A 13,005-nucleotide genomic window follows, 5' to 3' on the forward strand; every position below is an offset into this window, starting at 1 on the left:
ACACTTTACCATCCAGACGATCCTCTCAGCTGTCAGTTCTGCTTAAGAATGACACTCGGACTGATATAACAATTCCACCTAAAGCTATACTTGCAGAGATTTACGCTGTAGAGGAAGTGATAGAGAGCACCAAGAGTTCTTGCGGAGTAGAGTCATCAGCACCTACCTCTGCCAACCTTACCTTTGACTTTGGAGATTCTCCTTTGCCTTCACATTGGAAAGAGCGAATTTCGAACCGGCTAAATTCCATGCCTGAAGTTTTCTCTTTGCATGATCTTGACTTTGGTTGTACTAGTCAAGTGAAGCACCAGATTAGATTGTCAGATGAGACACCCTTTAAGCATAGGGCACGTCCAATTCACCCTCAAGACATCGATGCCGTTCGAAAGCATCTTCAGGAATTGATTTCTGCCGGAGTCATTCGCGAGTCCGAGTCTTCCTTTTCTTCGCCCATAGTGGTGGTCCGGAAGAAAGACGGTTCGGTTCGGCTCTGCATCGACTTTCGGAAGTTGAACTCCCAAACGATTAAGGATGCTTACGCGCTACCAAATCTAGAGGAGGTCTTTTCTGTGCTTACTGGTTCCAAATGGTTCTCGGTACTTGATCTGAAGTCTGGATTCTACCAGATCGAAATGGATGAAGCTGATAAGTGCAAGACTGCTTTCGTATGTCCCCTAGGCTTCTGGGAATTCAATAGGATGCCTCAGGGAATCACAAATGCGCCAAGTACATTCCAGAGGTTAATGGAGCGGTGTATGGGTGATCTTCACAGGAAGCAGGTCTTAGTTTTCATTGATGACTTGATTGTCTTTTCAAAGACTTTAGAAGAACATGAGTCGCGGTTAGTCCAGGTCCTAAACCGGCTTAAGGAGTACGGGTTGAAGCTAGCGCCTGAAAAATGCCGTTTCTTTCAGACATCAGTCAAGTATTTGGGGCATGTTGTTTCAAAGGACGGAGTAAAGACTGACCCGGCTAAGATTGAAGCTCTAAAAACTTGGCCGAGACCCACAAATTTAAAAGAGTTGAGAGCTTTCTTAGGCTTTGCGGGGTACTATAGAAGGTTTGTGCGTGACTACTCGAAAATGGTCAAGCCTCTCACGGGACTCACTGAAGGGTACCCTCCACTGCGCAGGGGCCGCAGTGGAAAACGAGAGGGGAGCGAGTATTTTAACACAAAAGAGCAGTTTGGTGATCGATGGACTGATGCATGTCAGAATGCGTTTGATGATGTTATTTTAAAGTTGACCTCTGCTCCTGTCCTGGGCTTTGCTGACCCCAGACTTCCGTATACGCTCCACACTGATGCTAGTACTACGGGGCTGGGTGCGGCATTGTACCAGGAGCAGGACGGGCAGATGCGAGTGGTAGCGTTCGCCAGTAGGGGATTGACAAAAAGTGAGGCGAAATATCCAGCACATAAGTTGGAATTTCTTGCATTGAAGTGGGCTGTCACAGCTAAGTTTAGTGATTATTTGTATGGTACAGACTTCACTGTTGTAACAGACAGTAATCCCTTGACGTACGTTTTAACATCTGCGAAACTTGATGCTACCAGCTACCGTTGGCTGTCTAGTTTGTCAACCTACACTTTCAAACTCCAATATAGGGCTGGGAGTCAGAATCAGGATGCGGACGGTCTTTCCCGGCGTCCACATGGTGAGCCTCTTGATGATTTGGTCTCTCAGAAAGAACGAGAAAGAATTGAGAAGTTTACACTTCATCACCTTGCAGATCCTGAAAACAAGTCTGATGTTCTCATGGCAGATGTAGTGAAAGCCATATGTGAAAGGCATCAGGTGATTAGTTTACCTGAAAGTCTCAGTTTGACACACCCTTCTATTACATTAGTGGAGTCTCTCGCTTATTGTGTTAATGCTTTGCCGAAGGAGTTGCAACATGAGACTGAGCATGGGTTGCCTGATCTTCCCAATCTCTCTGAGGCAGCATTGGCAGAATGGCAAGAGAAAGACCCAGAGCTCAAGGTGATAGTTGAGTGGATGAGAAATGGAACTAAGCCAGGTACCCTGAGGGGTCAGCCATCTGATTTAGCATTGTGGTTGAGAGAATGGAGTCGATTTGAGTTGAAGAACGGAGTGTTGTATAGGAAGAAGCAAGAGAACGGAGTCTCTCACTATCAGTTAGTGTTGCCAGTTGGACTAAGAGACATGGTGTTGCGTAGTCTTCACGATGATATGGGGCACTTGGGTATTGAGAGGACTTTAGACTTGGTGAGGTCCAGATTCTTTTGGCCAAGAATGTCCCAAGCCGTGGAGAAGAAGATCAAGACGTGTGAACGTTGCGTGCGTAGAAAAAGACCTCCAGACAGAGCCGCTCCCCTGGTTAACATTCAAACCAGTAGACCCTTGGAGTTGGTCTGTATGGACTTCTTGTCATTAGAGCCAGACCGCAGTAATACCAGTAACATATTGGTTATTACGGATCATTTCACGAAATACGCCGTAGCAGTACCGACCCAGAATCAAACGGCTCGTACAGTTGCGAAGAGTTTGTGGGAAAACTTCCTGGTACATTATGGGTTTCCCGAAAAGCTACATAGTGACCAAGGACCTGATTTTGAATCCCGTACAATAAAAGAGTTGTGTCATGTAGCGGGTATTCACAAGATTCGTACTACGCCTTATCACCCCAGGGGTAACCCGGTAGAGCGTTTTAACCGGACACTTCTCCAAATGTTGGGAACGCTAGAGAATGAGAAGAAGTCTAGGTGGAAGGAGTTTGTAAAGCCCTTGGTACATGCATACAATTGTACGCGTAATGATACAACAGGGTATGCTCCTTATGAGCTTATGTTTGGACGTCTTCCTCGGCTGCCTGTAGATTTAGCTTTTGGATTGCCAGCGGAATCTCCAGCTAAATCTCACTCTCAGTACGTTAAAGATTTGAAAGAACGGTTGCAAGAGAGCTATGAAATAGCTAAGAAGAATTCTGCTAAGATAGCAATGCGCAACAAGGGAAGGTTTGATAAACGTGTGGTTGATTCAACTTTGGAAGAGGGTGACCGAGTTCTTGTGCGCAATGTTAGGTTGCGAGGAAAGCACAAACTCGCAGACAAGTGGGAGCAAGGAGTGCAAGAAGTGGTTAGGAGAGCGGGCGATTTACCGGTGTACACTGTCCGACCAGTTGGGCAGAGTGGTCCCCTCAGGACATTACATCGTGACTTGTTGTTACCTTGTGGATTTTTGCAGCCGAGTCAACATGAGAAACAGCCTAAGCAAAGGGTTCGCAGGCCCAGAACTAGAGCCTGTGCAGATGATAATGATTCACAAGAGCCAGAATCTGAGTGTGAATATGAGTCTGACACTGATCGATTCATTAATCCTGCATTTAGGGATACATTGGATTTTGAAACCCGAGTTTTGGTGAGCCCCGAGCACTTACCTTGTCGAAATCCTTGGAATGTCCCTGTTGACTTACCTGAATCTGGAGAAGCGGAAGCTCTTCCTGTTGGGATGGAACCTGTTCGTGTCGATTTAGAGATTCCAGTGAGAGTAGAACCAGAAATTGATCCCCGCTCTGAGTTTCCTTCTCAGGAAGCTGAAACAGAAATTGGTTGTGAAGGTGAAAACAGAAATGAAGAGAATCCAGTTCTGAGTGAAGCTAAAGATACTGAAATTGATCAAAGTGAACGAGAGAATGACACAGAGTCTGAAGAGGGAGTTATTCCCAGACGTTCGCAAAGAGAGCGAAGACCTGCAAAAAGGCTTGAATATCCCCAGTTAGGGAATCCACTTACCGTAGTGATTCAATCTCTGTTGCAAGGTCTAAGTGAGGCATTCAGTACTGCCTTAGAGGAAGTAAATGCTTCTGTTAATGCTGTACCTGTGGTTTCGATTCAATCCCAAAACGTGTAGATGCAGCGGGACGTGCATGTATTCAAGAGGGGAGGGTGTAACCCAGGTTACTAAAGATGTTTTTATTTTTTGAAATAGAAAATAAAGAGACCGACACTTATGTGAATGAACAGTTATTTTATTAAATATCTGTAAAGAAAAGAGAAAATAAGAATACATAAATTAGAGAAGAGTGATTTGATTTAATGAGACAGTGATTGGTCCTAATGAACGAATCAGAGTTGGCCGCCTTAGTGGGTGGAGTCATCGGAGTCGAGAGATGATGCAATGATCATTTTCCGAGAGAAGCACGTTAAGCATCGAAAGAGAAGCAGTGAGCGCGATCTGAGAAGAGAAAGAGACTTGAGCGAGCTAGTAGTTTGTTTCGAGAGATCTAGAGATATAGAACATAAAGATTTTGAGAAATAGAAACAGAACTTGATACTGTGATTGATTTTGAGTAAAAGTGAAACTAGCTTTTTGTACGTGCATTCAAGTACGGGCCTAAAGCTGAAAGAGCTGCCGCGAACTTTTTCTAATTGATAATTGGAGTACTCTTGGTAAGTGAAGTTTTCGTTTTATTGTTATTACTAAGGTTCTTATGTATAAATATTCGATAAAATGTGTTCAAATGCCAGATATGCGTGTTATATTTAACTAAATGCATGTAAGAGTCAACCTTCTGAGAAAAAAGGGAAAAGATTTCTTCATAAATTTGTTAAATAAGTGATAAAAAAAGAGAGAAGTTATTTTTGATGATTTGTGAAATGTGAATTTATAGATTTTGTCGAATAACTGAGTTTGAGTAAACGGATGAGTGTGACGCACGTGTAAATTGAGCAGATGAGACCTAGCGCGTCATTTGAAATACTGTTTTTATATATATGAGAAGTTAATGTGTTAATATTATATTAAAAGTGAAGTTGGAAACGTTAATAGTTGAATATATTGATATTAAGTGTGGTAATATGTGTATTTTTGAGAAAAGGTCCTAATTGTACTTTTGGCCTTGTTTTTCAAGGTTGGGTTTTTTCTTTCTTTTCTTTTTCCTTTCCCCCCCCCTTTTGGGCTTTCCATTTCTTTTTTATATCCATTCGGGATTTTGTTTTGTTTTTTTCTGCCATTTTCTATTTGCTGAGTTTGGATGCTGCTTTCTGGAACGAGGATCGAGGATCGGGGAAGCTACACGTGAGATGTCCCTGCTTCACTGCGAAAGTTCGAGAGTTGGTGCAAGCAGGAACTGGCGAGCCATGCCCAAATAAGGATCAGAACTGAGAATCGCACTGTGAACTGTGTGGTAGAGTCGAGTACATGGTTTCTTTTCCCATCCGACTGAACCGTGAGTTAATTTGAGTGTGCGGAAGAAGGATCTCGTGAAGGAACGTTGCACTGGAGCTGAGAACTAGTACAATCTCATATCACATTGAGATTTCTGTGAACACTGAGATAATTTGACACTGATTTATTTTCCTTATTTTTGTTATTTTGTTTCAATTTATATTGTGATTTTATTTCTTTTGAATTATTGATTGAGAGTTCATAATTTCTATTTTTGGGTAATAAGAGGGAACTGAAAGGTAACTTGAAAGGTTGAAATTGAAAAGAGTTACATTTTAAATCAGACCAAAAGAGAAAAGTATTCTTAATATAAATAAGACAAATTAGGAATAACTCAAATAACTAAAGAAACCAGATATCTTAATTATACCTAAATAAGTTAGTTAGGTAAAATTAGATTTAAAACTAAATAGACCGTATAAATTATAGTAGATAAAAATAGAGACTAATTAGGAAAGATAATAAGGATATAAATAAGAGTTTATTCATTTCTGGTTTATTTTCTTTTGTTGATGTGTTGAGTTTAATTTTATTGCTTTTTTGAACATTTTCTTTCGTTTTAATTGCTTGTTATTCCTTTTAAATACAAATTGCCAATTTTTCCAACTTAAACAGTGTGTCCCTGTGCTTCTTTGCTGCTAACACAGTCTCTTGAGCGAATTCTGGTCTTCTGATCGCTGGTCCATAGATTGAAGCAGTGTCTTCTTTCACGCCCCTCTGTGTCTTATACTGAGGAGGGTGAGGGTAACACACTTGCCACGACACGGGTTACACATTCATTAAAGTGAATCGGTTCAAATGAGTCATTATTTCGCGAATCGGACGTGTCATTAGCGGACGTACGCGTTATAATCCCAGCAGTTTAGGACATCGCACAAGATTTGTGTCAACACAGAAAACTTTTTATGACTGGATAGGTTTTTTCGTTTATTGAAAGTGTGGTTTAGCTATGTCAGCTGAATCTGGGAACGCTTTTCAGAGAAGATATAAAGGCAACTTTTTTTTCTTTTCTTTTTTTGCACAATTCACACCCAGCGGTAATTCAAGAAATAAATCTGCGAATGCGCCACGTGAATCTTCGGTCTTCCGACCTTTTACCATCGTGTCTGTCAATTGATTTTGATTAATATGAGCGAGGGAGAAAGAGTGAAAAGTGCGCGCGCGCGACCGGGACTCTTTTAGCTCGTTCCTTCCGTTAACATGCGCCCTGTCACAAGCGCAGCAGTTATTTTTAGGCTATTCACCGATCGAATAAGGCTTTGGCGGGACAAAAAAATACGCTTTGGCGGCCGCCCAAAAAATTTTTAATTTAGGAAAAACCCTGCATTAGAGCTGGCCTGTTAGGTTACGCTCGTAAACGCTGCGCTGTTTCTTACCTTGCTCTACGTTGACTTTACTAGTTCCAGCTTCACAGTCACCACCTTTTTTAAATATTTGTTTAGAAAATCATAAGGCCTCTATTTTCTTATTCTCTTTTCTTTCCTTTCTGAGCACCAGACTTGTGCTGCTGTGCTGATCGGACATTTTGAGCGTGAACTTCAAATCAAATGATAACATCAGCGGCCAAAACCATTTTTGTGTTGAGGGTGGGGGGGTTCTTGACCACTATTTCCAGGACAATTAGGAAGAAAACAAATAAAACGCGTTTATGTAACTCAAATATTATATATATTTTTTCCACAAATAGGCCTAGGCTACTTAAAAAAAAGTGTATTCATTTTTCCATAATTTAATGAGGGCCCAGTTCTCAGAAAACGCAGAAAAAATGTCACAGCTGTCTTTAAGAACTCAGGGAATTGTGTCAACTTGTGTAAAAGTTAAACATGACGGTACATGCATGTCAAGGAGATGAATCAATTTAACTCCACAACAATAAATGTATCCACTAACCAATCAGAAACGTCCAGATGCAGTCTAAAAGTTGCAACCTCTTCCTGAGTCTCTCTGACGAAGCACTTGCCGTCAACAAACCAACGTGACAACCTGCTTGCACAGGGAGCGTGCCTTGTAGCATGGAGACATTTGTGAGAGACGATTTAGATTACATTTACTTTGGTGCTGATCCCGAACCGTATTTATTTGGAAACCTAATTTGCCGCCTAAAAACTACACAAACCCGGTCATGTTGTTGGAAGTTACCGAGCTGGGGACTATTTTCAGGTGCTTCGTCATATCATTACGCCTGCACCCATGGTACGGCCGCACAGTTCCTTGATTCTTACGCCGGAATGAGAGTTAGTTCCTAGCCATATAGGCTTGGAAAATCTCAACTTTTCATTTTCCGTCGATCTTAGTACACGGTTTAACTACAGAAGAGTAAAGTTTTAAATAGGAAAAATATTGAAACTCGTTGGTCATTTTGAAAGAAATGCTAGCTACTGGACTCATCAGAATCAATGATCTATGCTAAGCTATGCTAAAAGTGGTACCATCACACCCTGAATGGATTCGAAAACGGTAAAACTCAACTGTTTAACTATGGGGGAGTTGTAAAATGAGCCTATTTCCAAAAAAAAAACACTCCACTACTGGTTATTTCTGAGATTCGCGTGTTGTTGGTTGTTATCGTGTACGGATCTGCCATCTTCTGAACGGAGGGGAGCAGCAGCTCATTTGCATTTAAAGAGACTCACACGAAAAAAGCGCGTTTTTGCTCACACCTAAATTTGACAAGCTATAGGCTAATAAATTATCTGGTGGGTATTTTGAAATTTCTGACACATTCTAGGGACACCATAAATTTATATTAGAATATTATAATTATATTTTTTATTAAAACTACATCTTGTGAAAATTGGCATAATAAGTCACCTTTAATAAAATAAAAGAATACAGCTTTAACAGAGATGAAACTTTTTAATTTTTACAGTGATATACAGCAAATAGTGTTATAGTGAGGGAGGGGAGCAGAAAGTGATGATGGCAGATAAGTGGTGCTCCCTTGAGAACCAGACCAAAAAAGTTGTGCACCCCTGGTTATGGTGCATGATCATGCATGTGAATGTCTGTAGTGGCGGTGCGTTAAGGATTAAGAATGATTTAGAAGGAGATAAACTATAGAGATATTTTCTTTTGTACAATTTTTTTTTTCATTTTGTATTTGGTGGTGTTAACTTTTATACAGTTTAAAACCTCAGAAAACTCGCATCTTTAAATGCATTATTTTGAATGGATCTGTCACTACAGCCATACAAATATATAGTTGCAAATATGCAAGTTACAATGTTTCTGAGTGTTGCATGTTTTAAAGATGCTTTTTCAAGTTTTTACCAAAATGATTCTATTTCTATTCCAATCATTTTCCCAATTATATTTCATTCCGTTGCAACCTGTCTAGCTGATTTTGAATGCAGGAATGTGTTTTACATAAAACACCCCTAAGAAACAGATCTGATTGAAAACAGTCAAATTGTACAATCTTAAGGATCTTAAGGATTCCTTAAGATCGATTAATCGATCAGTCGTTCAGATAACCCACCGAGTTGATTTTGAAAATCCATTCTTTTGCACATACCTCATTTAATGTTAGTGTTTAGATTTGACTCTGGTCAAATTTAATTAGAGCAGAAAAGACAGATCTCAAAATGTTCATTTGGGAACTAACTTAAGTGCCACTGTAAAAGGAAAACCACCTCGAGGGAGAGAAAGTCAGCGAGAGAGAATATTGTCCTTCTTTGCATTGATTGAATTACCCATGTCATATTCCCTGTCAGCTCTGTGCATTGCAGCTATATATAAAAGGGTCTGTTGTAGAGAGAGAGAGAGAGAGACAGAGACAGTGGATCTGTGACAAGCAGCCCTCTTTACCACAACCCAACAACTGATCAAGACAAGAGATTATACAACCAAACCCAAAAGCCTCCCTCTTCAGTCATACTCAATCTGAGCCGAGTTTTACAAATCCTGAAGAAGCAAGCACTGAATTCAAAGCAAGAGAAGCAGAGACAGGAAAAAAGGAAAAGAGAGAAAAAGCAGCTCCCAAGCACAGTGCATACATACATATACATGCATACATTAAATATATATTATTATGAGCACTCCCAGAAAAACAAATCAGAGAGAGAGAGAGAGAGACTCATGCAGTCCATCAGATTCACACACACACGTCAGTTCTGCGGCTAATCATGTTTAATGTTTTATAACATACAATGATAACAGCTAAAGGTCTAAATCTACACTCATATGATGACTAAGACTTGAAAACAAGAGCCATATGGCTGTGATACTATGGTGCATTATGATATGGCATAACTGTGTGTGCGTGCGTGCGTGCGTGCGTGCGTGCGTGCGTGTGTGTGTGTGTGTATGTGTGTGTGTGTGTTCGTTCCAGGGTCTTGACCTCTCCATGCAAGCAGCTGGTCACGGTATTTTTGCCACTATCCTGCTCTGTGTGCAACACTCTCAGTATGATAGACATAACAAAGTCAATCACATTTTCATAGGGAAATAACATTTTTGCTCGCCTGTAATCCAAAAACGCCCCATGAGTCTGCAAAGCACAACAGATTAGAACTAAAACTAAAATGTGTTCAAAGGCTAACACTGGACAAAAGATTATAAAAGTGGCACTGGCAAGAACTGAAAGATCAATTAAATTAAATGGAGAATCTGCTTTTCTCTACATTAACATCAGGTTATATAAACTAATAACAGAGCTGTATGGCTTCTTACTGTGGGTTTTTTTATTTATTTAAAATCTGTAAATCTGCAGTCATATGTAATCTGTCGCCATGGACGACGCACCCACACATAGACACTGTACTTACACCACGATATAGCATCTCTCATACACACACACACACACACACCAGTGAAGAATTACATTACTATTATTTAGCTCTTTTGAACAGCTACAGTGCTCGGAAATACTATATATTAAATCATTAATTCACGTTAGAATGCTGAATGGGTTTTCCTGGGAGAGTTTTGAAAAGTGTAATGTCGAAAACAGGAAGACAATTATCTTTCTTCGTTCTTATGCCAGAAAACAAACCTCTATCTGCATGTTAGTCAAGGCTAACAATCCAACTGTTAGTGTGGTACTAGTCTCAGCCTCAGACGGCACACCCACAGTCCGCCCACAATTAGATTATGACCGTCTGATATTACACACAAACTGGCAAGTATTTTCTCAATTTGGCAAGTCTTAATCTGATTGGCTGGCTCCTCCGACACAATTTTACAGCAGTTGTGGTACACCAGACCTCCTGATAAGTTAAGATTACAAAGGCACAAGGCTATACAGCAAGCACATTTAAGGAAAAATGACCCAATGGATTTACCCAGGTTTGCCAGGTTAGTGACAACAGATCATTGAAACATATTCACAGTCTTGTTACTGTAAATGAGTGTGCAGCCTGATCTCATTTGTAATAGTAGATATTTGTACTTTTGCATACATTTTTGTACATTTGGAAATATAATGAAACATACACTATGAATATACAGCATATATAGCATGAATAGTGTTTATGCACAGCTTCAGAAACACTTAGTACATTTGTAAGAATCCTTTATATTTATAATAAATAATATAATTGAATAGTTACATTTTAGAATATCATCTGGATATTTTTTAGATTTAATTTGTCCTTTTTTTACCAGTCAGTCAGATAACAGACATAATAATGATTATGATTATAGCTCTATTTATGTAACTGTGCCCCATAGGCAGACAATAACAGCTAATTGATTTAAATTAGCATATGCTAATTGTATAAACCTTAAAAACCTACACTCATCAAATCATAAATGTAGCCTAGCACACAGATATTATTTGACCTTCAAACGAGAGATATAAATGGAGAATAACCGATGCATCCACGGGAGTTCAGCGAGTCTTTGTTTGCTTCACAATGGCAGTGTATTGTTATTTCCTAAAGACCATCATCCTTTCTGCGTAGAGAGTACATTATTGTGCAGATATAATGTCTCTGTTCCCATGTAGCCAGTAATAGGGCATTCAAAGTTTTTAAAGGACAAGTTCGGTATTTTACACTTAAATCCCTGTTTACAGATCGTATCTGATGAAATAGAACGGTTAAGATTAAAATTTGGACACATGCTGCTGTCGTGAGAATTTTAGGTTTATTTAGCTTTTGTGGACCTATTTTGCCAAACGTGTCAGTCACACCCGTGATTCTTCCGTTGAGAGCTTGAATAATAGACACTCCAGCGGCGGAGTAATACCGCACCTCACACAGCACATTCAATACAAGTCATGGAGTTGGACAAAAACTACGATAAAACCTGTTGGAAAGCATCTTTTTCAGCGATTTTTTTTTGGAACCGTATCAGTGAACACCCCTGACCCCTGAGTTTCACGTCTTTGTAAACGAAAGTTTAATGTGTTTTAGGAAGGAATCTTCCAGTGCACATATACAACCATTGTGGGGGTGAGGGGGGAAAGCGATATAAACCTAAAATTCTCGCGACAGCAGCATCTGTCCAAAGTTTAATCTTAACCGTTCTATTTCATCAGATACGATCTGTAAACAGGGCTTTAAGTGTAAAATACCGAACTTGTCCTTTAAATGAAGGTGACCGAATTAATAATATTTCAATCTTGAACACCATTAATTGCAAGCTCAATAATTGAGAAAGTGAGGTAGACATGAACATCAACACTATAAGAAAATTCCATAAAATAGGGCCCAATTTACAGTGTTAATATGAGGGAATTTTGCTGTAGTACTGTATTTTGAATTATGTATTGCACGCTTGAAGGAAATGTCCGTAAACCTGATGGAAAAGGAACAGGACAGGTAATTTTCTGCAGGACATACAGCTGGATTATTCCTGATGACATGAGGTTAAGGGAAGATCAGAATGGAAAAGAAGCCTCAAGATTGTGTTCTTGGTCTCCTCTGGGGGTCAGTTTGGTCTTTATGCATAAATCTTTACAACACTCCCATTTCATATGTCTATCCAGACGGTAGGCAATAAATCAAGCATGCCGTCTATATTCAATTTATATTAGTATTTAAAATGACCAAGATTAAAAAGTGCGAGGTATATAGTGACTGACATCCCATGTGTGAATTTTATTGCCATCCTGGCTGACCTGAACGATCCCAATAACTATCTGAGTGCCTCTCTAATTAAAATTGATAGAGCTCATAGAACCTTCATCATGGTACTTGTCAGTCCTGCTGAAAATGACATATGAAAGACATCACCCTTTATATTTGTGTGTGTATGAGCTGAAGGTTAGAGAGACGAGGACAGAGAGTCATTACGAACAGACTTCATTAAAGCACAGTCACACTGATTAAGAGAGAGGGAAGAAGAGAGAGAGAGATATAAGAGAATGTATACACGTATCATCATGAAATAGATGCACTCTAACAGAGAAAACACGCTTCAGTACCATCATACCAATTATTTCATTCTCAGAGTAATTTCCCCTACAAGGTCCATTTAAGGTTTTAGAGGACTAAAGCAATAAAGATGCCTTATTACCAGTAGTTCACTGTACCCTACCGTTAAAGCTGTGATGGCAGATGTCTGCTTGACTGAGCTCTATGAACAAGCTTCAGACATCTACTGTCATTCATATCTGCTGGTTTAATGAGTCCATACAGCAAGTACATATCTGTGTGCTTTTTTCAAAGGAATAGTTCACCCAAAAATTAAAGCTTTCATCATTTTCTCACCCCATATTGTTCTAATCCACAATGGTGTTTTCTTTCTCTTGTGAAATATGAAATATGAAAGAAGATTGTAGATGTCTCAGCTGCTTTCCATACAAGGAAGATTTGGGAGCTCTCTTCTGGGGACGATTATCAGTAAATAACGGCTTATATTTCAGTCTCCT

At 39.7% G+C, this 13,005-nt stretch overlaps 1 protein-coding gene across 13 annotated transcripts in view; it reads right to left on the reverse strand.

Annotated features, from left to right (window-relative positions):
* The window catches only part of sorcs2 (sortilin-related VPS10 domain containing receptor 2), a 189,217-nt gene that overhangs the window by 169,483 nt on the left and 6,729 nt on the right, over positions 1 to 13,005 (reverse strand). For 5 of the 13 annotated variants that reach the window (XM_079593112.1, XM_079593109.1, XM_079593102.1 and 2 more), the window contains exons 1-2: positions 7,080 to 7,765; positions 6,566 to 6,794 (exon numbers count right to left, since the gene is read on the reverse strand). The exons of 5 other annotated variants lie outside the window; for them this stretch is intronic. The gene's annotated coding sequence lies outside the window, so the exon portion shown is untranslated. Of the gene's footprint in view, positions 1 to 6,565; positions 6,795 to 7,079; positions 7,766 to 13,005 lie in introns of those variants that run through there. 3 more of the 13 variants (XM_079593111.1, XM_079593103.1, XM_079593110.1) reach the window with 2 other exon arrangements.

This window comes from Phoxinus phoxinus (genome assembly GCF_949152265.1).
Source record: "Phoxinus phoxinus genome assembly, chromosome: 2".
Lineage (NCBI taxonomy): Eukaryota > Metazoa > Chordata > Actinopteri > Cypriniformes > Leuciscidae > Phoxinus > Phoxinus phoxinus.